A 22856-nucleotide genomic window follows, 5' to 3' on the forward strand; every position below is an offset into this window, starting at 1 on the left:
CAGGACAGTAAGTCCGACCTTTCGTAATTATAAGTTGATTTGGGACCTATGTACAGATTCGATTGATTTGTGAAGCACCAATAGAATTACAATGTATAAATACCGTCACATTTTGACTCTCATCGCGGATTCGAATCATCGAATGGAAACCACCATCTCAACACACACACGCGACTGGAAAGAGAGACTATTTCTTTGGTCAAGCCATAGGGGTAAACCTTCGATACGTTAACAACCAGGGGGAACTCTCGCTCTTTTTCAGCAACTATATTTGAACATGACCTGAGATATTATTTGTCTCATGTCGGTTCTAAAGAGGAGAACTCTTCTGCTGTACTGTATATTGTATAATATACAGTACAGTATACAGACATACATACTTACGACTACCACGAAATCTGAAACTCCGCGAACAGAAATGAGGTGCCTACAACTTGCAGACCTATATAATATCCACATGACAGAACAAATCTGAAGATAACTTACACCTTCTTTTGGTAGCCATAGTACATTGAACAAAAACAAAACCCTCATTATACGAATTCTACAGGTTCTTAAATATCACAATACTGGTACACACTCATGTAATTCGTACAAATGTCGCAAAAACAAACACTTTATTGGGGATATACTGACCAGGGAGAAGAACCAATGACACTGTTGTGTTCAGCACACAGAATAGAGCAAAGAAACAAAATTAAATTGAAAATTAAAGAACAAGACCGGCTAGATATTTGTTGCCATTATATGCAATGCTTTCACTGCCCTCTTTCTCTGTCATAATTGTCCTCTTCTCCCTCTGCTTAATGAAACAACAAATTCCTGGATGAACGTATAAAACTGATCAACTAAATAAATAAATTACTATCTCATCTATATGCTCACAGTAGATAATTTCTACTCATTGCACAATAGTAACAACATGTTACTTCAGATTTAAATATAAAGAATACGACTTTTCTTTCAAAATAAGCTTAACGAAAGCGCCTTGGCATGAGACCAAGAAGACGACCTTAGCAGCTCTTTGAGTGAAAAATATGCAGAGGCGGCTCCTGTTTGTACACTAATGAAAAGTCGAAAACCGTGACATAGGGTTGTATGCAGCGCTAATTTTCTCTCTACAAGTAATAAATTGTGTATGAAGTGAAAATAACAAGCAATTAATTGAGTGGTTGTTTTGTTACATAAAAAAGGATCGTGAAAAACATAAAGGAAAAATTTGCAACTGGATTTTCTATACCATTTTCAAATATCAATAGCGTTGCAATCCGCAAACGTACGATTATTCCCTGATACTAGATTCTTGTCTGATTTTTTCTATAACAATCCCTGAAGACTTATTTGTATGTTTATTTAATTTCAGTACGTGTTGTAAAAGGAAAGTTACTTGAAGTTGTCGAGATTTCCCGATGTTTCTATACAAATACTCGCATTCTGTGTGAAAAAGTTCTATTCATTGTAAAAGGCCTAATTTAATTGGTGGGGGAGAGAAAGTGGAGACATAATGTACCATAAAGAAATGGGTAATACTCATTCATTAAGATCTGGCTCCTGCTTTTCGAAATACCTTAATAATAATGGATATTATACTGGAAACTACGCTGAAAATCGACAACTCCAACATCACCCAAAAGGTCTTCCCGAGTGAATGAAACTAATATACAGTTATCTGTTGTTTTATGAAGTGTGCCACTAGTTTATTCCAACGACGTAAAGATAAAGATCCTATTACAGTTGTACTGCCTCCTCAATCCTGGATGGATCGCTCGTAGATGAAACCTAGGAACCACTTCTGCATTAAAAACAACCATTACTGTGATCTCTTGCTGACGCTCCACTTACGGCGTGGGATTGAAGTCGAATTAGTTTTCATTCCTCTGCTAACCCCCTCCTTTAAGGTAGGATCGCACCGAGATGGTAATTTCGGCAGCTCACACCTCTTCAGTACTGTCTGCTTTACTTTGTTATATATCCTTATCCCCCCCCTTCCCCAGACTAGTCGTTTCCTTGCTCCTGCTGGCTTGGCAGACTTCCTTGTCTGAGGTCCACCCCTACTATACTTGCTGGGGACCCCAACAGGCGTCTTTGTACTGTCCTGGCCCAGCTCATCGTGACGTGGATGTATGCTAGAAAGCTCAATCCACGGTGAGGGCCTTCCAATTATTAAAAGGCTGCCGTAGCCTAGTGGTCAGGCGCGCGGGTGCATTACACGTGCCTTGAGTGATCGGGGTTCAAGCCCGTGACTGCTGAATATGGTGCTGTTTCTTGTATTCTGTCTATCTTTGAACTCCTCTGACCGTTTGGTCGTCCCGGAGTATAAACATAATTTATTTTTTAAGTGGCAGATGAACAAACAACACACCAATATCCAACATAACTCGCACTCATCTGGCCTTGCAGAGTCTTGCATCTTCACAGTGCCACTAACAGCGGTTTTGTGGGAACCAATGGCACCACTTAACAAACATACTATTGTCCATTATATCTGTCGCCAATCTTCAATAAGCATTACAGACCAATTTGTTCAGTATCTATGCCCCTAAAATCTTAAAGAATAATACCCTCCTCCCATCGTTAAATGTCCTTGGGCAGATGCTAATGCAAGTCCACAGGTTCAATCTAACAGGCTACTGTTAGATTGAACCTGTGATTGTTATAGTAACCAGGATACTTGCGGTCCAAACTACAATTAAAAAAAAAAAAATCAGAATTATTCTCATTCCCAGGGCCCGTTTTCGTATGTTTTGTTCATAGAAGTACGGGTGCGCGGTCGACATGCAATTTGCATGGGATGAAAAAACACTCAACTCACAGGGAAAAACTTTATTTCTTCCATTTGAAATCGGTTCCAGAAAAAACTACATGACTTCAGAATTTCAGACTCACCCCGCTGCCACTGTGGAGAGGATCAGACGTGGGAGCACCTTGCCCACAGCTGTGAAATCTACGAGGACTTCAGGAGGATCCTAATAACGAAACTACGCTTCAACTACCAAAATCAAGAACACCTCACCCTACAGAATGAAGAAACTTACCGAGCTCTGACTCAATTTGTAATGGACCTATTTACCAGGCAGAAAGCGCTACCACCACCTTAGTATCCGAATCAATAGGTCATAACAACCATGACTGCCAATTGTTGCTACGCATCATTGAGCCATGGATGCTAACGCCTTGGACCAACTTGCACAAGACTTGACCAGCAGTGCAATCAAAGACAGGGTCCACACATACCTTGGAAAATTCCTCATCATTGATTCCTGGACAAACTTCTCTCGACCAGACGTGACACATCTCATCAAGAAGAGGCCTAGCATCGATCCCTGGACTTGACCATCAATCTTGGACTTCCGGTTTTGACCACCCCCACTGTTCGTTATGATGGACTACTGGAGCAGCCTTCAGTCTGGATGCGACACAGACTCACCAAATGGAGTCCCAATGACAACACCTGAACTAGACCTTACTGAACATGACCCATCCACCATAGCAGCACTCACACTGCTGGATTTCCAGCAAGTTGTCGGCTCCAACTGACTAGCCGTGCTAGCTGTACCTACCCTGAACTTGCGGGGTATCTCTCTCTCTCTCTCTCTCTTTTTTTTTTTTTTTGTTTTTTGTGGGGAGTGGTTTTCGTCCACCCGCCACCGCACTCTTCTCTCTGGTGAGGCACTGGGCATGCCACACTATCATCAGGGGCCATCTTCCCTATTGGCCCCTTTCTTCTGTTTCCTACCCACCAGTCTTTTGCCTTCCTCCCTTACTTTTCTCTTGCAAGTTTTTTTTTTTTTTATTTAGTTTATATATATATATATATATATATATATATATAAACCTATAAAACTAAAACTAAGTCATCTAGCTTGTTAACCACCTTAAATTTGTTTACCTCCCTAATCAATTATCTTCTATCCACTACTATATTCTAGTTTAAACTTAACGTAACTTAGTTGTCACTCTTACAGATATCCTTATGATATCTATTTACCATTCGTCAGGAATAACAGGCAGATGATAACAGAAACTGATAGCTCGCCAATTGTAGGAGGACACATTGTAAGGGTTAGCCCTCGATAAAGTCCTTTGCAATGTGTCTCCCCTATCTTTACTACAATTGGCATGACATAATTATTTAGTAATTATCATTATTATATATATATGTTTCATTTTTGCTTATAACAATATGTTTCCCTACCAGGTTATTACCATGGACCAGAGTCAGCTATGACAGATATCACAGCCCTTAGTTACCACCTACTCATTCACACTATGTTCATAGATATTAAGACTGATGTAATGTTTTATCTAGACATTGATGGCATTAATCAGCTCTTCTCTCCCTTGTTAGGTTCTTTGTTCAGGTTTTCACTGATTTTATCACCATTATAATTAATTATCTGACGTTAACTATTTACCATATCCACTATATATATAAATATAAATGTGCGTGTGTGTGTGTGTGTGTGTGTGTATATATATATTTATATACATACACACACACACATGTCCCACAGGTCTAAATCTAAAAACATCAAAATTATTGACCGACCTATTTGGCCCTAGAACAAGTTATCAGCGAACAAACCTACGCTCTGTTAAAATTACAACCGTTGCTCAAGAAACAGCGATCATTTCATTCTCAAATCTGGCTAGCCACTGAAAATCCCAGGAAAGTAGGTGGCAGGACCCGCCAGAGTACTCTAGCTACAGTGGTACACCCGGTCAGCTTCCCCGTGGCATGGTGTGGTAACGTCGGGTCCCACTAGGGGCTCGGCGGCTAATAGACGGAGGAACAAAGGGCACAACACAATATACAGCACATGACCCCCACACACTTCAAATCTCTGGCCCCGATACAATGTACACCCGTGGAGATGGGAGAAATCCCAGGAGCCGTTAGACACTAACATACCTTATACAGCCTCGAGTAAAGAGGACTTTAGAAATTACTCCGGTCATCGACGGGAATCGAGCCCAGATCTCTTCAAACGAATGGCATGTGGTAGTATTGAGTATGTGGACCAATTACGGAGGGTACCATTACACGATATTTTCAAAAAAAAAAAAAATCAAATTATTATTTTAACGCTACACTAGAAGGTGTATCGATCATATCCGTAAATATTTATTCGTCTATAGCAGCCTGTATTCACAGATCGTGTTACGCATCCGTTCGCATGTAATAAATTGACTTCCAGTGGATGGATTTTCGATAAAATTTTATTTGTAGCTCTTCTAGAAAGATTTGTTGAGCGGGCCGAGATTTCATTGAAATTGGACGGATGAAAACCAGAAATTGTTTCTTTGTCCATGCGTCCGCCCGCATGCAATAGCTCACCTCCCGTTGGGCAGATATTTATGAAAATTTTATCTTTCGCTCTTTTAAACCGATTTGTCGAGCCTTCTTAAATTTAATTAAAATTGAACCAATAGAAATTTGGAAATTGTTTCATCTTTTTTTCATACATATCACATAGAATATCTACACCGCCTTACCATTAATACTCGGACACCTGCCTTCAGTCAAAAAAGAGCTTTTATTGTGTCATTTAATATTTTGTGCTGAAACCTTTTGATTTTATGATGGTCTTCAATTTTCCCGGCATACTCTCAACCAGCTTTTTATAAATGTCAGGTGATATGTTCCTCCATTCGGCTTTTAACGAAGCCACAAGTTCGGCCTTGTTCTTTGGACGATCTCGACGTGCACGTATCCGACGATCCAATACACCCAGAGCTGCTCGATAGGGTTCAGATCAGTACTCTGGGCTGGCCAATCCAACTTTTACACACCCATGTCCTCAAACCACTCTGTTACGACCCGAGCAGTATGGCAAGGCGCGTTGTCTTTCTGATACAGCTATGGGCCTTCCCCGAAGTATTGCCATAATTTTGGAAGTGAATAATTGTCCAGGCTCTCCTGGTATTGCACCACATTCATGTTTTTTTTTGATAACGACTAATGGCCCAAGCCAAACCATGAAAAGCAGCCCCATACCATGACACTGCCTCCACCACACTCATTGTTCAGAGGATACAATCAGGAAGGAACTGTTCTCCTGGCATTCGCCGCACCCAGTAACGGCCATCAGACTGGTAGAGTGCGAATCTCGACTCGTCTGTCCTTAGGACTGTTTTCCATTGCTCTACAGTCCAGGATTCGCGCTCCTTACATCATGTTAATCGGCGTATAGCATTTGTTGAGGTGGTCAATGGCTTGTGAACAGCTGCACGACCATTGTAACCCATATCATGGAGTGTCCTTCTTATTGTGCTAGTTCTGACATTAGTCCCAATACTCTCACAGAGGGTTTGTGTGACTTGACACAATGGCAAATTACGATTTGCGTGCACAGTTCTTCGCAGAATTCTCTTGTCCCGTTCTGTTAGTTTTCGGATTTACCAGGCCGTTTTTTTTTTTTTTTTTTTTGGCAGATTCAGTCCCATTCATCTTCTATTTGCATATGACGTCACTAACCGTTGACCTAGGGATCCCCAGAGTGACTGCGATGCCTTGTACAGAACGCTTGCTTATGTGGTATCCTACTATCATTTCGAGTTGGAAGTCTGTTAGTTCTGTTGAACGCGTCATCTTGCATGCCCACTTTTGCAAATGTCTGTTCGAAGCCCAGTGTGCATAATTATTGCGGGTTCTGTGATGTGTTGTATGCATAGGACCTGTTTCTCCATCCGTGGAGGGGTGTCCGGATATTAATGGTAGCGCAGTATATATACCGTATGTTGTTACTGAAGCATTAAATATTAACGTTTTGTTGCAGTGTTTTGCATTTCATGCGCTGTTGATTATAAAGTATTACAAAACGTGAAGTGAATTTTATTGTGGGTGTTGTGTGCAGTGAAGTGGAAACGGTTATTTTTATATATTATTAGTTAATTGAATTAGTAATTAATTTATAACACGATAATTATTTACTTTTCACTTCCGTTAATCACAGAAAAAGAAATCATTCAATTAATTTTTAAAAAATAAAAATTTAATGCCCCTCAAATGTTGCGCACATGAACTAACTTGTTAATGATTCAGAAATATATTTGTCAGTGTGATAATTCCCCACTAATATTTGGGAAGTGTACCAGTTATACCAGGTCCACTTGTCTGTGAATAATCAGTAGTCATATAAACTTGTGCGATAGATTTTTCCAATCAAAAGTCCTCCCGATGATAATTCCCTCGGAGTCTGGATGTTGACATTATCAAGTTCGCAACACACGCTTACTATAATGAATGCCGCTCTGGTGTGATGCATAAAATGAAATCCGACGTTTTGGAAATAGGTATGCTGTCTGACCAAAGGGTTCTTTAAGTTTAGGTACAATGCAGCTTTGGAGTAGAGAGCCCAGATAGGCGAAGAGGAATGGGTATTATTATTGGTTCGAGTGACCTCCAGCTAGACAAAATTAATAGCACATGCTGAAGTCAATGGGTTGTAATTGTATTTGCTGTAATCGAAATGGATACGAAACCGGAACAATGTGCGCGCATCAAGATGTGTGTGAAGAACACAGAAAGAAAAAGAGTTGAATCCTACAAATGTTGATAACTGTATTTGGTAATGCTTGTTTAAGCAACGCTCTCGTTTATCAGTGCGTGAAACATTTTCCAAAATGGCTGAGAATTTGTCGATGACAGCCAACGTTCAAGTCGATCTTAAACATCAAGCAATAATTAAATGGTTACTTAAGTGTGCGAAAGAAACCGTTCAGCGGTTAGCCATCCGAGAAATTACTGAACTGAGAATATTTTCAGGACCCCAGTTCATCAGTAATTTCCTCGGAAACAAGATCATGCCGTGACTTTGACACGCTTTTCATCGACTGTCAGAAAAATTTGTTCCAAGGCTGTTGAATGATGAAAAAAAGGATTCACCGCCGGGACCGGTGAACCTTTTTGGGAAGATGAAAAGAGTTGGGAATGGACCCTAATTTCATCGATTGCATTGTTATTAGTAAAGAAACATCACAGATACGGCAATAACCTTGAAACATAATTTCAGTCATTTCAGATGTTCAAAGAAGTTGCCAAAATTTTCCCGTCCAAAAAAAAAAAACCTGCCAAATGTAAAAACAGTGTGTGTGTATTTTTACCTCAAAATTTAGAGTATCGTTCATATATTGTTTAATATTTATTCGGAACAGTCACACGGTAAACTTGCGCCTATTAATTCGCCAATACCAAATAAGTCTTAAGTTTCATTTATTAGATTTTTATAATTACTTACTGTCATTATTCGTTATTATTATTCCTTAATTTCATAATCTATTAAAATAATTAATAATTTCTTTAATATTCATATAGAAAAAAAAACGCAGCTAGCTGTTTGAAAGCAGGTAATGGTTTCTCTCACATGACAACGCTTGTGCACACAACTCTCTCTCTCTCTCTCTCTCTCTCTCTCTCTCTCTCTCTCTCTCTCTCTCTCTCTCTCTCTCTCTCTCTCTCTCCATTCAAAAATATTGGTCGAGAAACATTCCTGTGGTACCCCATCCTCTATATTCACCTGGCATGGCCCGATATGATTTTATTGTCTTTCCTAACTCAAAATTAAGCTGAATGGACAGAGATTTGATAACATCGCAACAATCCAGCAGAATGCTGCAACAGAACTTAACTGGCTCACAGGTGAAGACCAGCGATGCTCCAGAAGTGCAAGAAACGTTGGAATACATGCGATTATCAGGAAGAAGCAACTTGGAGGAGGATTGCTTTTAAAAGTTTCTATGCACTCAATTGTTTTTCAGAAAAATAGTCTTAGAATTTTCAGAAATCAGTTGTGTATCCGTTCTTTAAATGGATAATTAATGTAATTTTTTTCCCTTGATGAGCGTCTTAACAGTGGGCTTTAACGTTAATGTTTTATACAGCGCCGAGGACTAGATGTTTAAAAGTATTATTTTGATACTTGATGTAATAACATAATCATGAATTGAATCAATTACACAAGATGTCTCCTGAAATTCAAATCAGCGTATAATTAAAAAAATAATAATAACAGTGGCTCCCAATATGGCTCCCTGTTACTATTGAATAAATTCATCCCCCCCCCTCAAGTTTGTATTAATCCAATAACAATTTTGTCTATCATAGGACCTAACTCCATTTCTTATAACACTGATGAAAAAAATGCATGCAAATTTATTTATTTATATATATAAATAATTAAATGGTTACATGTTTCTCACACACAGGGCACACAGACCCTAAATAAAAACCTTATACTTATATAACCTTATAAATGAAGGGTATATAAGTACACGTGCTTTGAGCGACCAGGGTTCAAAGCCCGTGACTGCTAAATACAGTGCTGTTTCTTGTATTCTTTCGATCTCGTGAACTGTTTATACTCCAGGACAACAGTGTGGTTGTCACGGAGTATAAACAGAAATTTTATTATCCATCCACCAGATAGCTTTGAGAGATTAAGATATTACTCGTTTCTTAATTCAGTTCCTACGAATGGTCCTCAAAATTATATCAGATGAAAGTCGAAGCAACAAAACAGGATAATGCCGTTTGCAAAAGAGTGGCCGAGACAGAAGAAAGGAGAGAGTGATCATGACAAATATGGTATTAATCACGAAGGCTTTTTCGTGGGCATCCCATTGTGTACGGTTTTTTTTTTTTTTTTTTTGAATTGCTAAGTATTCCGGGCCTCTAATTTGAACAAGATTCCGCTTGCAGAAAATCACTGCAGGTTACGGGGTCAACATGCACATGATATATCAAACCGTTATTCGTGTTTCTCCCAAACCTCTAAGTGCATGATATATGGCAGTGACTACAGCTAGGCGAACATCGCCGACAATTCAACTGAGAAAAAGAAAATGTCCTTGAGAATATTAGTCGTAGTGAGGGGAGAAACGATTCACTGTAGTGAATCTCTTGACAAACTGCCATAAATGTGCCCACACTGATTTCCGTTAATCTTTGTCATCCGGAAACATTTCTGTGGAATGCTGAGAGATGACAGTATTCGGAAGAATGCAACTGAAACCATGTTTTGCGGGAAAAGAATAGACTGCAATGAAATACAACTTTTAATTTTAGCATTTTGATGACACTTTTCTCAATTATAAAAATATAATTGGAAGCTTGTTTTTAGAAAACCCGCTTCATTCTTGAACTCTTCTGTGACAAGTGGTTTCGGAACATCACTCGTGTGGAGAAAACTGGGTTCGACTCCCGTCATAGACTGGAGGAATTTTTATGGTCTCTTTAAGAGGGTAATTAACTCATCTAAGACGGAGGAAAGAAGGGGTTTCAATGCAAATCGAGAACCATGACTAAGCAGTTTTAGACATAATACACAATGGGGCAGTATAGTCCAGGTCGCTGCTCTTCCTGAAAACCCAATAACAACTAGACTCTTGGACAAAACCAGAGAAACTTCGGTTATCCTTTTGTGGAGATAAAGCAGAAATATTTTGCTATTCGCATGAACAGAAAATGCTAATTGCGTGTTGTCAGTTTTTATCGAAGGCGTATGATCAAATAGCTTGGCAAAACATCAGCAGCAAGAACTCCACAACAAATTATTGAAGGATAACTGAAAAATGAAAAGAAGAACCAATTTCTCTCTCCAATTCAAGTTTTTAAGAGACAGAGATTGATTTTAGCTATTAATAGAAGACTAAGAATAATGGAACTTAAGAATACTCTGTTTTCTAAGATGTTCAAACGTATCGTCAATTATTAAAACAATATCTTTCTTCAGCGGTTATTCATCTTTCATCGTTAATCTTCCGCCACTTTTAGATTTAAAGGAAGTTACAAAAACCAATCATACGAGGAACTCTCTGCAACTTGAAAGTAAATTTCCAATGTGAGCAATCGCAAAGCAACACGTCCGGTCTTCGAACATGTCTATCTTCAAAATAATCACCAACCTCATAAGTAATCAAACGATTAAACAAAAAAAAATGTTGAACTAGTTTGGAAAACACGTGCATCTAATAGTTACCTTTCACGGAAGTAAAAGATAAAGATGTTCCGCTGTTGCGTTTTTATTTTAACCGCTGATGCACAATCACACATAGGAACTCTGGGATTATAGACAGATTTAAGATATTTTCAGAGTTTTAACAAATTTTAGTTAGGTTTAGTTTCCAGGAGGACACTTTTTCAACTTTAAAGAGCTACCTACTTGTACACAATCCCATAAAATAAGATGTAAGTTCGTCGGTAGAAGTAAGAAATATTCCTTTGCGAAAATATCAAGCGCAATAAAGTTTGATTTGGGTTTATCTTTTTTGATTTGGGTTTATCTTTTTTAATATCAAAACGATTTATGCAATATCCCTCCGCCCTGCAGTAAATCTAAACCTTAAAAACCACTCAATTTAATCTTATAGCAGTGCGTAGCACACGCTTCTTGATTAGACCGGGGTTCGAGCCCGTCACCACCAAATACGGAGGATGCGGAAAGGTCAGGAAATGACCACAGCATATTCCCGGAGCAATATGGCCTTAGTTGCTAATGCTCCTAAAAACCAAACAATCAATCTTATTGGTTTTTCATCCCGACTATTTTATAGTAATTGAAAAACAACGGTCGATTTCTCAATTTTGTTCTTTATACCTTTCTTTTGAAAGAATACAAACGTTTCAAAAAAAAAAAAAGGTCTGGTTACTCTGTCTTTTTACGCCACAATATATGCCTCTAGAAGGCCTCCGTAGCCGAGTGGTCAGGAGCGGAAGTGCAGTAGCATACGCTCTTTGAGTAGACCGGGGCTCAAGCCCCTGACTGCTGAATACGGTCGATCTGCCAACCCGCACTGGGCCAGCGTGGCAGATTATGGTCCATTTCCCTCAGCACGAATTGTTGAGGAGGCTTCCATCCTGCAGTGGGTTGATAATGGCTGCACTTTATTTATTTATATGCCTCTATGAGCCCAAATGGCGATTCCCTTTGATCAAACAGGTCAATACAAATAATCCAGATTTTACCACATTTAAAACGCAAGTGAATCTTCTGACGAAGATTTACATAGATTAAACAAGTGGCGTGGGTCATTCGGTGTCTAAGCGGTGAAATTTTGGATCCCATTTTATCTAAAGAGAAAATACGATTATTTTAAAAGGGCTCAATTAATATTAATTGAATTTACTGAAGATCATTATTGCTGTTCTTTCCGAGTTTTTTTCAGGGGTTTCCCCCATCTCCGCGCAGTATACATTGTCGTGTGTTACAGTACGCTATAAAGGCCAGAGATTTAAAAGTGTATGGATATTGTGGGGTGTAGTGTCGTGTACCGTTTATTTAGGTGTTCATCTGGCCATTTAGCCGCTGGACCCCTGCTGAGGCCCAACGTTACCCACAATTAGCCCCGTGGAGACAGACCAGGTACACCAGTTATTTTTAGATAAGTACTCTGGCAGGTCCTACCACCTAGTTTCCTGAGATTTCAGTGGCTAGGACCTATTTGTAAAAAAAAAAGGATAAGACGCTGTTAGGGTTGAGAGGCCGAGAGAGTTTGCGCATTAATTTGGATGCTTTAAATTTTGGTTGTGTGGGACATTCGCTGTTGACTTAGATAGGGTAGGGGGGAGACTGAAAGCTGGGGAATGAAAGTCAGAGTAGGAGGTCGATAGGGAAGATTAGTGGGGCAGGCCCATGCCCCACCAGGAGAAAGAAAATAGTGGAGGGGAGAAGACAGAGAGTCTGTTCCCTCCCCACAGGTGGTGAAAGAAAATACCATGAAAGGGAGCATTGGTATTGAATCGCCAGTGGGCGCCTTGGCAGCACAGCTGCAGGAGAAAGTCATATCATGTAGTCCAGATTCTTCTAGTCCAATATGGTGGGTTGGAAGGTAGTCCAATCCAGTGTGTCATATCAGGTAGTTCAATCTGGTGAGTTTATTTTATCAGTCTAGTTCAGTGTTTCGCTTAACTGTACTGTTCTGGTGTCAAATTTGTGGCACCCAGGTCCAGTCAGTGTACGGTCATGTCTGTCTTATTGGTTTGTTGGTCACATTTTGTGGTTTTCAGTTCAGTGTCGTGTTGAAGACAGGGGTCCACTCCTTTGAGAGTCCTTGTTCTGTTAAGTTTGTTGGAGTCCATTGACAGTTCCAGTTTGCATGTCATTGTTCAGTGTTTGAGTTTTTAGTTAGTGAGTGTCTTTTACGGGGGTCCAGGGACTGGCAATCAGGTGGGGTGCTGCAGTTGTCTTGTCCAGTTCTGTTCGTGAGTCATGGGACAGAGTCTTCCACGAGTTTTGACTTTGGAATCCTTTGGCTTGCGACGCCATGGTTAACTGTTTCTGATATTGTCTTTGTATGCTACTGTTGTTACACGGCTGTGCAATTCCGTCGCCATTTAGTGTTGGGATGTCGGCCCTAGTCGGGAGATCACTGGTTGTTATGGAGGTGGCAGTGATCTTTGTCGTGAAAAGAGGTCCTGAGCAAATTGGGTGAATGCCCTGTAGTATTCTTCTTCCTGTATTATTAGGTGTTCTTAGTTTCGGAGTAGGGAGTGAATCCTTGTGACCAGCTGGCATCGCAGGTCTTCATAGATTTCACAGTCGTGTATGAGGTGCTCCCACGATTGCTCTTGTCCGCAGGAGCAGTGTGGTGTTTCCGAGAGTTTCAGAGTTTTTTTCCTGAAGGAGCCATGTCCAGTCAGGAGATACGTAGTGTGTAGTCCAGGTGAAAACCAGGCCGGCGGATGCGGATATACCAGATTAATCTCAGGGATGAATTTTTTGGTAACTGTACCTTTTGTCGAGGCTGACCATCTGTCCTTCCAGGATTGTTTCAGGAATGTCATGAGTTGTCTTTTCCAGGTTCTTGTTGCTTGTTAGGCGCATTAGTGACTTAGACCATATCGCGCCAGTGTATGTTATGGCTATACAGGATAGTAAATATTAACTTAGCGATATCCAGGTGGCGCTAACCCATACTGTCATTAATTCAACAGAGAAAACTGATTCAGTATTGATAATATTACTGTGATTCAGTAATATGAAACAGATTCAGTATTGAGAATATTACTGTGGTCATTTAATTGAAATTCAGAGTGTAGTGTCATTAAATCTGGTTCTGTTCTGTGGCAGTTTGCAGGGGGAAATCCCTTGTCGTTCCTGGAAGCTGATCTCATGACCGATTAACTCGATAACTGAAGGCAAAAAAAAAAAAAAAAACAATTCCCCTAGGAGCTGAGTTGTCCCGCAGAGGGCGGGACAACTCAGCTCCTATTCGCATTCCTCTTTTAATAGAGCAGCTGCCGATCGGCTGCTTAAACCACAAACCGGAGTATCCCCATTTTAGGCAAAAAAAAAATTATAATTATGCGAGTGTGCATTTCGGGGATGGAACAGTTCCATCCCCGGAAAAAAGAAAAACCAAAATAAAAATAACTGCACATTACACATGGAAATGCTAAGCCTCTTTTCTATTTTATTCGATTCACACCGAGCAGCCAGATCATTAAATAAACACCTCCGTGGAGTCGAGGCGCAAAGAGGAATTTGAAAAATGTTTGTCACATCCTGTGCTCAATTCACAATGAAGGAACTTTCGCTGGAAACATTGAGCAGAGCACATGATCTAACTTCCTTTCTCCATGACGCAATTCCAACCTTTTTTTTTACTCTCTCCTGTTACTGAGCGCTCGGGAGCACGTGCTTTTACAACAACAATCCGTCATCAATGAGACGCATGCATGCGCAAGCACTAGTAGAGTAGTTCTCGATACTTCCTCGCGGTCAGGGCGTCAAAGGTAGCACTCACTAACCGCAAGTAAGGGTTATCTACTTCCCACATCTCTCTGCCCCCCCCTCCCCCACCTTAAATAACGCTCCCTAGATGACTTCCTCTTTCACTCCCTCCTCCTTATCAAGCCCTGGCGGCAGACAAGACAACTAGAGAGTTGCACGTGCGTCAAAACTACACTAATCGATATTAGCCGGACTCGAAATTTCCGAAAGTTCGAGGTGCACTCCTGGGAGGCGTGGGAAGTCGGCACGTGGGTGGGTGAATTACGTAATTTTGCTCGGCGAGCCGCCAAAACCGAGCAGATTACTATCAACTTGACTATAGTGACACGACAAACGAGCAGCTGAGCGTTTCGGTGAAATATTCCCCTTTAAAAGGGACGAACTAGTTCACTTAGCAAAGCGTTCATTTAACTTCCTGCGTACGGTAAGTGGGTGATAAATCTGTCCTTTTCTCTGTTTTTGTTTTTATTAGTACAGGAATGTTTCTCTTCTGTGATTAAAGAATTCTATTAACATCATTTATTTATTCATTATCCTTGGATATTTGTCACATTGTAACTTTATATTTACTTTCTTTTTGCATTAGCAGTCAACATATTGTTTTTCTTACAGATTTTACCACAATTATGAATGTCCGGGTAGTTTTTGTTGCCAGTCTGTAAATACCGTTTGTATGAGGTCTGATCAAAAGTTCGAAAAGCTTTTTTGTAAATTGTTCTTAAAATATGTGGACCACTAAGTTTGAATTCAGTTTCTTGAGTTGCTCTTTGAAGCTCCGATCGAGATATAGTTATTTTAAAATGCCTTCATTTGAAGACAGCCAGTGATGTCTTGTTGAAATGCCATACCTCAGCAGAGCTGAGCACATCTTGGCCTTGACAGCTTTAGCAGTTTCTCAGTTAACTGACTGCGCAAAATATTTGCTGTGATGTCATAATAATCCATGGCATCACAGCTAGTCAAGAAGTATGCTATTATATTAAGTGCCAACACACTCAGAAATGCATTGGATGATAGGTCAATATACGATTGTTCATAACTGGGTCACGCTTTTCCTACTCTTTCCTGAGAAAGAGATATTTGATGGGCACTTAGCCTGATATTACGTACCAAACTCGATGCTTTAAATTCATCACTTAACATTTACATGTTAAATGTTTTCTGATTTCTCCATTTTGTTTATTCATTTTTAATGGTATGTGTGCCTAGAAACAGGCGTATTTAAGGTGTCGGATACACATTCGGATGTCTGCTTGTTTTGACTTTCCAGTAAAAATCAAGTCATACAGCCATGTTTGATCCAGTAAAATTCATAGTCGGTTTTTATCGACACATCTTGATATAATTACGAGTAAATAACTTTTCTGTTTATACCCTATAACAGGTCCCAAGAGTAAATTATATTCGAAGAAGTGTGTATTCACGGGCCTATTTTCATTTTTCTGGCTGAAAACCTCGGAATAACTCGGTAGAAACTACTTCCTCTGCCAGAGATCGACTAACTACAGCCTCAATTGAAGGGACCTTTACAAATTTCTCCAGTCGTCGAAGGGATTCAAACCCAGACCTCTCGAAACAAGCGACGAAACCACCTATACTTTCATGGTGGGCAATTCATAAGCTAGGGAGGGTTGTTGTGCTTGGAGTTTTTCTGATTCAAAGGCTACTTAGGCCATATTGCACCTATCATAGTAGTTAATACTAATTTTATTGGCTTCTATGAAAGCAGTTAGAAACGGTTATATAAACTTATTCGTTTCAGAAAGAAGAAAAATTCTGTAAAGTTTGAATTTTCGCCTAGGTTATGGCTAAATGACAATTCCTGTAAGTTTGAGAGAGAAGTGAATGAAATTAGACGGGAATTATTATACAAGGTGCATTCCAGGAGTATGTGTTTTACTGTGAAGGGTTGTTACCTGATAACAGGAATAGATGAGTCAAATGAGTGTGGCTTATTCGGGCTCTGGCCAGGATTACTTCTTGTCAGTTTGTGCGGAAATTGAAGACCCATAATTACGGCACAGGTTTAATTTCAAGGAGTTTATTATGTATATACCTTTGCCACTGAAGTGTCCATCGTTCCTTACATATATTTCGTATATGCGTTTTGTAATCACTGAACGGTACCAGAAAATTCATTGGAGCTGTACTGGATGGTTGCTTGGCAGTATCATCTGCAATTTTGTTTCCTGGCATTCCAGTATGACCTGGGATCCAGCAGAAGACAACCGTTTGCCGATGATTTTTTTTTTGTTGTTGTTGGCGCATCGGCTTCTGTGGCCATAATGCACCTCCCAAAGTTTTTGCATTATACTGTGATCCAAGCCCGAGACCTTTGGGTTGACAGGCAGGTGCCGATGATCTCTGATCTGATGAGCTGTAGTAATGGATGAGTAGGTGGGGAAATCTTTTGCATTGCTAATACGGCGCTTTCACGAGCTAGAGAGAGATACAAGAACTTTTCGGAATTTAGTACTCACGCGAGCTTGAACCACGTTCACTTATAGCATACTTCTATACTCGCGCGATTCACTACTTGGTTACGAATCACTTTAATATGTGGGCATTCTGTTATTATACTTTTTTAGATTTGATTCTTTTACTTTCATTTCATGTAGTTTTTAAAGCGTAATCCATTTGTATATACTTTATTCTACAAAGATTATTTTACCTTGTTTGGTAGCATTAACTTGGTATCAAATAAATTAATGTAAATTTTAATGTGCAAATTAAGTTCTATAAGTGTAAAAATGTCACTGTTAAATTTTTCTTTAACTTTTGAATAAAATCCACATTTTACAGTTTATTTTAATTTTTCATATTGCGAATATCCAATAGTTAATCTCTACTAAAGGAGTTGGTTGTTGTGGTTCCGTAAGATGGAAAATTTAAAAAAAAAAAGTTTGAGAACAACTGCATGATGTTATACCCTTCATTTTTAAAATGAAGGGTTTCAAGTTGCAGGTTTAATTATTTACTGGATTTTTGTCTTAACATGACAATTTCTTGCGTTAAAAGCGTTATTATGCTCTTTCTCCATAAAAGGAAAGCTCTTCCAGAGGTACAAAAATAAATCTGAAACAGGAAACAAACTTTTCTTTATCTAGAGACTTTTCAACAGCTACTAAGACGTGCAGAGTAATGGTTGTCAACAGGGCCGATCCACCTTATACTGTGATTCCAGAGCGCGACAACACGCAGTAAGAGAAAGAGATGAATCCCAAAACGTAAAAGAATTTGCCCACTCTATAAAAATAAGGATAAGCATTATATTTATTACTTTAGGATATAACTTATTAGATCGGAATGTGCAATTGCTACTCAACAACGCTGTATAAAAATTCAAATTCTAATAATTAAGTAGCTATAAATATGTATACTGTAGATAGCTACTTAAAAATAAAACCAATTCTTAGCAAAGCCATTAGAAACATTTTGTATATTCATTAATTTTCTGTTAAAAATATTCGTTAACCCATTTTTGTCATTAAACTATACTTGCAGAAAAACACATTCCGTGAATGCAATAAATTCTGATTCTGCAATCCCATTTTTTCCTTCCTTCCTTCCGTGCTAAATTTTCAAAGTCTGATCATCGGAAGCCATCAAAGTCCACAGCGCGACATTGCGTAACAAATATGACCAAAATTAGGAATACAGAAGGCTTAATATTGAAGACAGGAAGGGTAAACTAGTTGCAACCTTTTTTTATTCCGGTTTGTTCCCTCTAGATGTGCCAGACATTTTATCCTCAGGCTTCCTGTAAAGGTGTGTACAGCCTGTCCGGATAAGGAAATCAGGAAATTCACCTTACCATTTCTTCCGTCCTTCAATTTTGAGACAAGGATATGAAATAGCAAAGTAGTGTGACGTCACAGAAATCACATAGACACCTGCTTTATGTGGTTTTGGTAACGAGTTGCTAGGAGGAAACAAACAGCATTTGCCATTTCATCGGGTGTAATTCGTATAACTCTTGGTTTCCTTAACTTGAAATCCAAAGAGCTCCGATTATTTAACCTATCTAATATTGATATAAAGGTCAAGAAATGGTTCTTTAACCTAATTTTTGGAGAATTTGAAGCCACAGAACTATGAAAACCATTTGGAACCGAGTGATAGTTTCAAGTCGTTGTGGATATAAGCTCAGGTTGTCCTCTTTTGGCTAAGACCATGATGCACACATACAAAGCGCAGTTCTTTTCTATCCATGGAGAGATGGCCGCGTTACCCTAATGCTGTTCGGATTTCATCAACCGTTCAAGAATTAAAGATTCTTCCGCCGTTCTAAACATAAAACTAGACGGTAGAAACAACAAGCATTATTTTACAACTCAAGAATTTTTAGTTTACGTATCAATAGCAATCTTTTATACTAAACACCTAAAGCAGCACTGCCGCATTTAGGCATTTATTGCGCGTGAAGCTATAGGGAAATATTGGTGTCTCAAGGAGCTTATATTTAAAAGGAGCATCTCTGACAAGGACTGGACGAAGTTCTGAACTGTATTCAGTGGCCATTACGAAAACCTGGATCTGATATACATTACCAGAGGAAATTCACAGATCCAGATTTTCTCAATTGCTACTGACGTTATATCCCAATGACATCACTGCCATCCACTTCAATAGTGTGTTGGTACTAGTGAAGAAAGGGCAGGTGCAGCATGAGAACAGAAATTAAGGGGAAACATACCATTCATATGCCAAACAGAATACACTATAAGTTTATTTAGTTTTATCTGATTCGTAAAAGTGAAAGCATGGGTATTGTATGTAACCATTCTGCAGAGCACACATCATACAGTGCCATAATGGGCGTTCTCATTTATGACACTGGTGTTGGATGACAATTAAGGAATGGAATATCAGGATTTTCCATGATTTGATTGTGGATTTATTTTATGCCTGCTCTATGTGTGTTGTATATGTCACATATTCAAATTCCACAGAGAGTGTACCCACCGGAAGTCAATTTACAATGCAGTCTACTTATCTTTAGAGGTATTTCTCGTTAGCAAACGACCGCAGGCCTAACATTTACATATCTCGTAACGGATGGATCGTTTTACAGACATAAAGCTTATTTCACGTCAAGTTACAAGTGGCCTATAAAGTGCACAACGGTGGAAACGACGCATCACCGCCATTTCTTGTCACATTTCGGGATGATTTATTGAACTGACCGAGCCAAACAGCGAAGTCTTCAAAGAGCCAACACTAGTTCAGATATGAGGCAACAGAATCTGGAACAGTCCCACCGTCCTAAAATAGCTTCATAAGTGGATGTAGGGTGGTATGAAGATTCCTCCGCTTAGTGTGCATGGGATGCATCACTATGGAGAATCGCCACGGAATGCGTGCGTATTACCCTCGTTTCTAATTTGAAATGAGTGCAGGGGCTAGCAGAATGTATTTACATTATAGTTTGTTCTTCACCCAATATATACACGTGACCACCGAGGTTAATAACATCGCCTGAAATGGTGTATAAAAACATTTCACGATCACCAACAACAATAGAAAGTGTGTATAGGTTTGAAGCCGTCCCTAAAATATCCTGTAGACTTTCTAACCGCGCATCTTCACTTCCTCTTGAATTCTAAGACAGCGCCCAGGTTTTCCGCACTTTATCAACGTAGACACAGCTACCCAGGAAAAAGAAGTGATATGAATTTTAAGAAAAAAATGTTAATAAAAACATAAGGTTCATTGACCTGTAAACCTTACTAACAGGAAAATGAAACTCATAATGAAGTTACAGATATTAGTTAGTATTTTGTAGAAGCTGGCACTCTTTTGACAATGCTAAGCCTAAACAAAAAAAAAAAAAAAAAAAATGTATACACACGCATATACAATGGGCTTCTGCTTTTTCCAAATCTCTTGTCGTTGATCTGTCATAAATCACATCTCTTACCTAATATTGGTAAATGCCATCGATGATGTTGGTGACTTTTTGTTTTCACCCACCAACTTGTACTTTGTAGTCCATGGGGCGACAAACTTTTACCTTTTGAGCGCCATTTTTGTTCATTACAACTCTAAAAATCGCCATGTCTGCCACTTGTACAGGTATATGATCATCAGAATAAGCAGGTTGAATAAATAACGCCATGCCACAGAAAATCCACAAAAAAGTTTCGACACCCAAATGGTGGATATTTTCTGAATTATCGTCGATTATCGTAAAGCTATTTCGATCATGAATTACTTAATATCTTACACGTAACATTTTTTCACTTTTATTCCTGATGGTCATAGGTCGAAGGAGTTTGCGAGAGACTACAAGAATAATACTCTACACTGTGTCACGTGAATTTGAACATGCTGCGTGCGTAATTCTGTACTTCGGCACTAACCCCTCGACTATGTTCGTCTCCTAGGTTATGCAAGTACCCCACAGCCATCTCTATAATAAAATGCCATGGGAACGTCAATGAATACATTAACAGTAGACAACGTGGTATTCAGTTCTCCTTAAGGTAATTTGATAACTGCTAGACTTTCACATTTGTAATAATACAAAGAAATCTCAAGATTTATTTGTCATATTATAAAAGCATACGCAGAAAGAACATGCCAAGCTGTACGCACAATAGTAACTCGCCCTTCCCCAAAAGAAGGATATATTGTTCACTGCATATGTATAAAATCTGTTTAGTGTCTGACATGAATTGAATTTGAAAGGTTTGTAAAAACAGAAGAATTTTAGAGAAAAAAGTTACTAAAGGTATCATCAAAATCACATCGACTTTTAATCTCAACGAGAGAGATACTCTTGTCCGCTTTACAGTGGACAAGCGGAAATCTGTTAAAATTAGCGAAATAGGAGAAAGATTAGAGTACTTATTACATATTTGAATTTATTCAGTCCATATAAATCAAAGCCTTCAATATTAATGTAGCAACACTTATGAAGATCCAAGTTTAGGTTTTTCTACATTTTTCGTTGGAAACTGAGTTATGTTATGTGGTCCAATACGGAAACAATGTTATCTACGATCTGGAGGTACACAGCATCCCATTAAGCAAGAGGAATTTTATGGCCTTTATTTCGTTTTGTGGCCAAATGGGTCGTTTTCTTTTGGTTCAAAAATAAAAGCGGACTAGCAGTGCAGTTCTCTTTTAATTCGATCAGTTGGTTTGGCTGCCTAAAACCATGGCCAAGTTATTTGTTAATTCAGCCATGAGAAAATGATTCAGCGATGAATTTCTTTTGACATAGGACGTAGAGCTATGACGTCAATCAGATAAACTGAGACGATTATTTTTTACGTTTCTTACAAGAAGGAAGTTTATGACTGCTCTGTAGGAAGAAGTCAAATATCAGGTCACTATCCCCCTCGACACTGGATGAACTTGCTTGATTTTTCTCTCTCCGAGGCGGGTATACAAATCAAAAATTTGCATATTAAAAGCTGTTCAGGCATTACAACCGAAACTCCTACTGACTTATGGGACTCACGTGATCCGATTGGCACTAGAGGAGGCCGTTTGTCTCTGCGATCAACAGATGCTCAAAGATACAACGCACTCTTCCCGAACATATTAAGTTGGCGTAAAGGACTCATTACGGCAACTTCCAGGAGACCACCCGCGGCAGACCACCGCGGTGAACTTTCTGCGCACTGTCAACCGATTCAGACATACCTACTAACAGTACGGCACGGAGGCGACGTGTTTACTCGGACTTTCGCAACCAACTGGCAGATGGTTGTACGGGAATTAGGTGCGGAGTAAATAGCTCACAGTGGAATGTGTGGGCTCTTAAGGACTGTCATGTCACTCGTACGTCCGCATTATGATATGCAAACAATTCGTTCAAACAGAACTGTCTGGCTTACGTAATCTGCTGTAATGAAAACATTCGAATACCAGCGGGCTTCAGGTAGCGGGAGGCACGTATTCTAAGAGATACCCCAGTGTTCTATGACTCCTGGAATTGAAGGAGTCGAAAGTAAAAAATGGTAATTATTCGCTTGTATCAAAGTACTATAATTTACGACACCGCTGGGCATGCATCTGAATCCAAGATTACAAATTTAAAAATATCCACAGAAATCCGCTAAAATTCTTTGTTGGAGAATCTAAATTAAAATGATGACGATCTCAGAAGAGCGG

The 22856-nt window shown here is 39.3% G+C and overlaps 2 protein-coding genes across 2 annotated transcripts in view; one reads left to right on the top strand and one right to left on the bottom strand.

Annotated features, from left to right (window-relative positions):
* The window catches only part of Syn (synapsin), a 282097-nt gene that overhangs the window by 128042 nt on the left and 131199 nt on the right, over positions 1 to 22856 (bottom strand). The window lies entirely within an intron of this gene.
* Positions 15020 to 22856, top strand: part of Timp (Tissue inhibitor of metalloproteases) — an 86249-nt gene continuing 78412 nt past the window's right edge. The window contains exon 1 of the mRNA XM_090387612.1: positions 15020 to 15156. The gene's annotated coding sequence lies outside the window, so the exon portion shown is untranslated. The remainder of the gene's footprint in view (positions 15157 to 22856) is intronic.

This window comes from Mastigoproctus giganteus, chromosome 13 (assembly GCF_048544385.1).
Source record: "Mastigoproctus giganteus isolate SK-2022 chromosome 13, ASM4854438v1, whole genome shotgun sequence".
Taxonomy (NCBI): Eukaryota; Metazoa; Arthropoda; class Arachnida; order Uropygi; family Thelyphonidae; genus Mastigoproctus; species Mastigoproctus giganteus.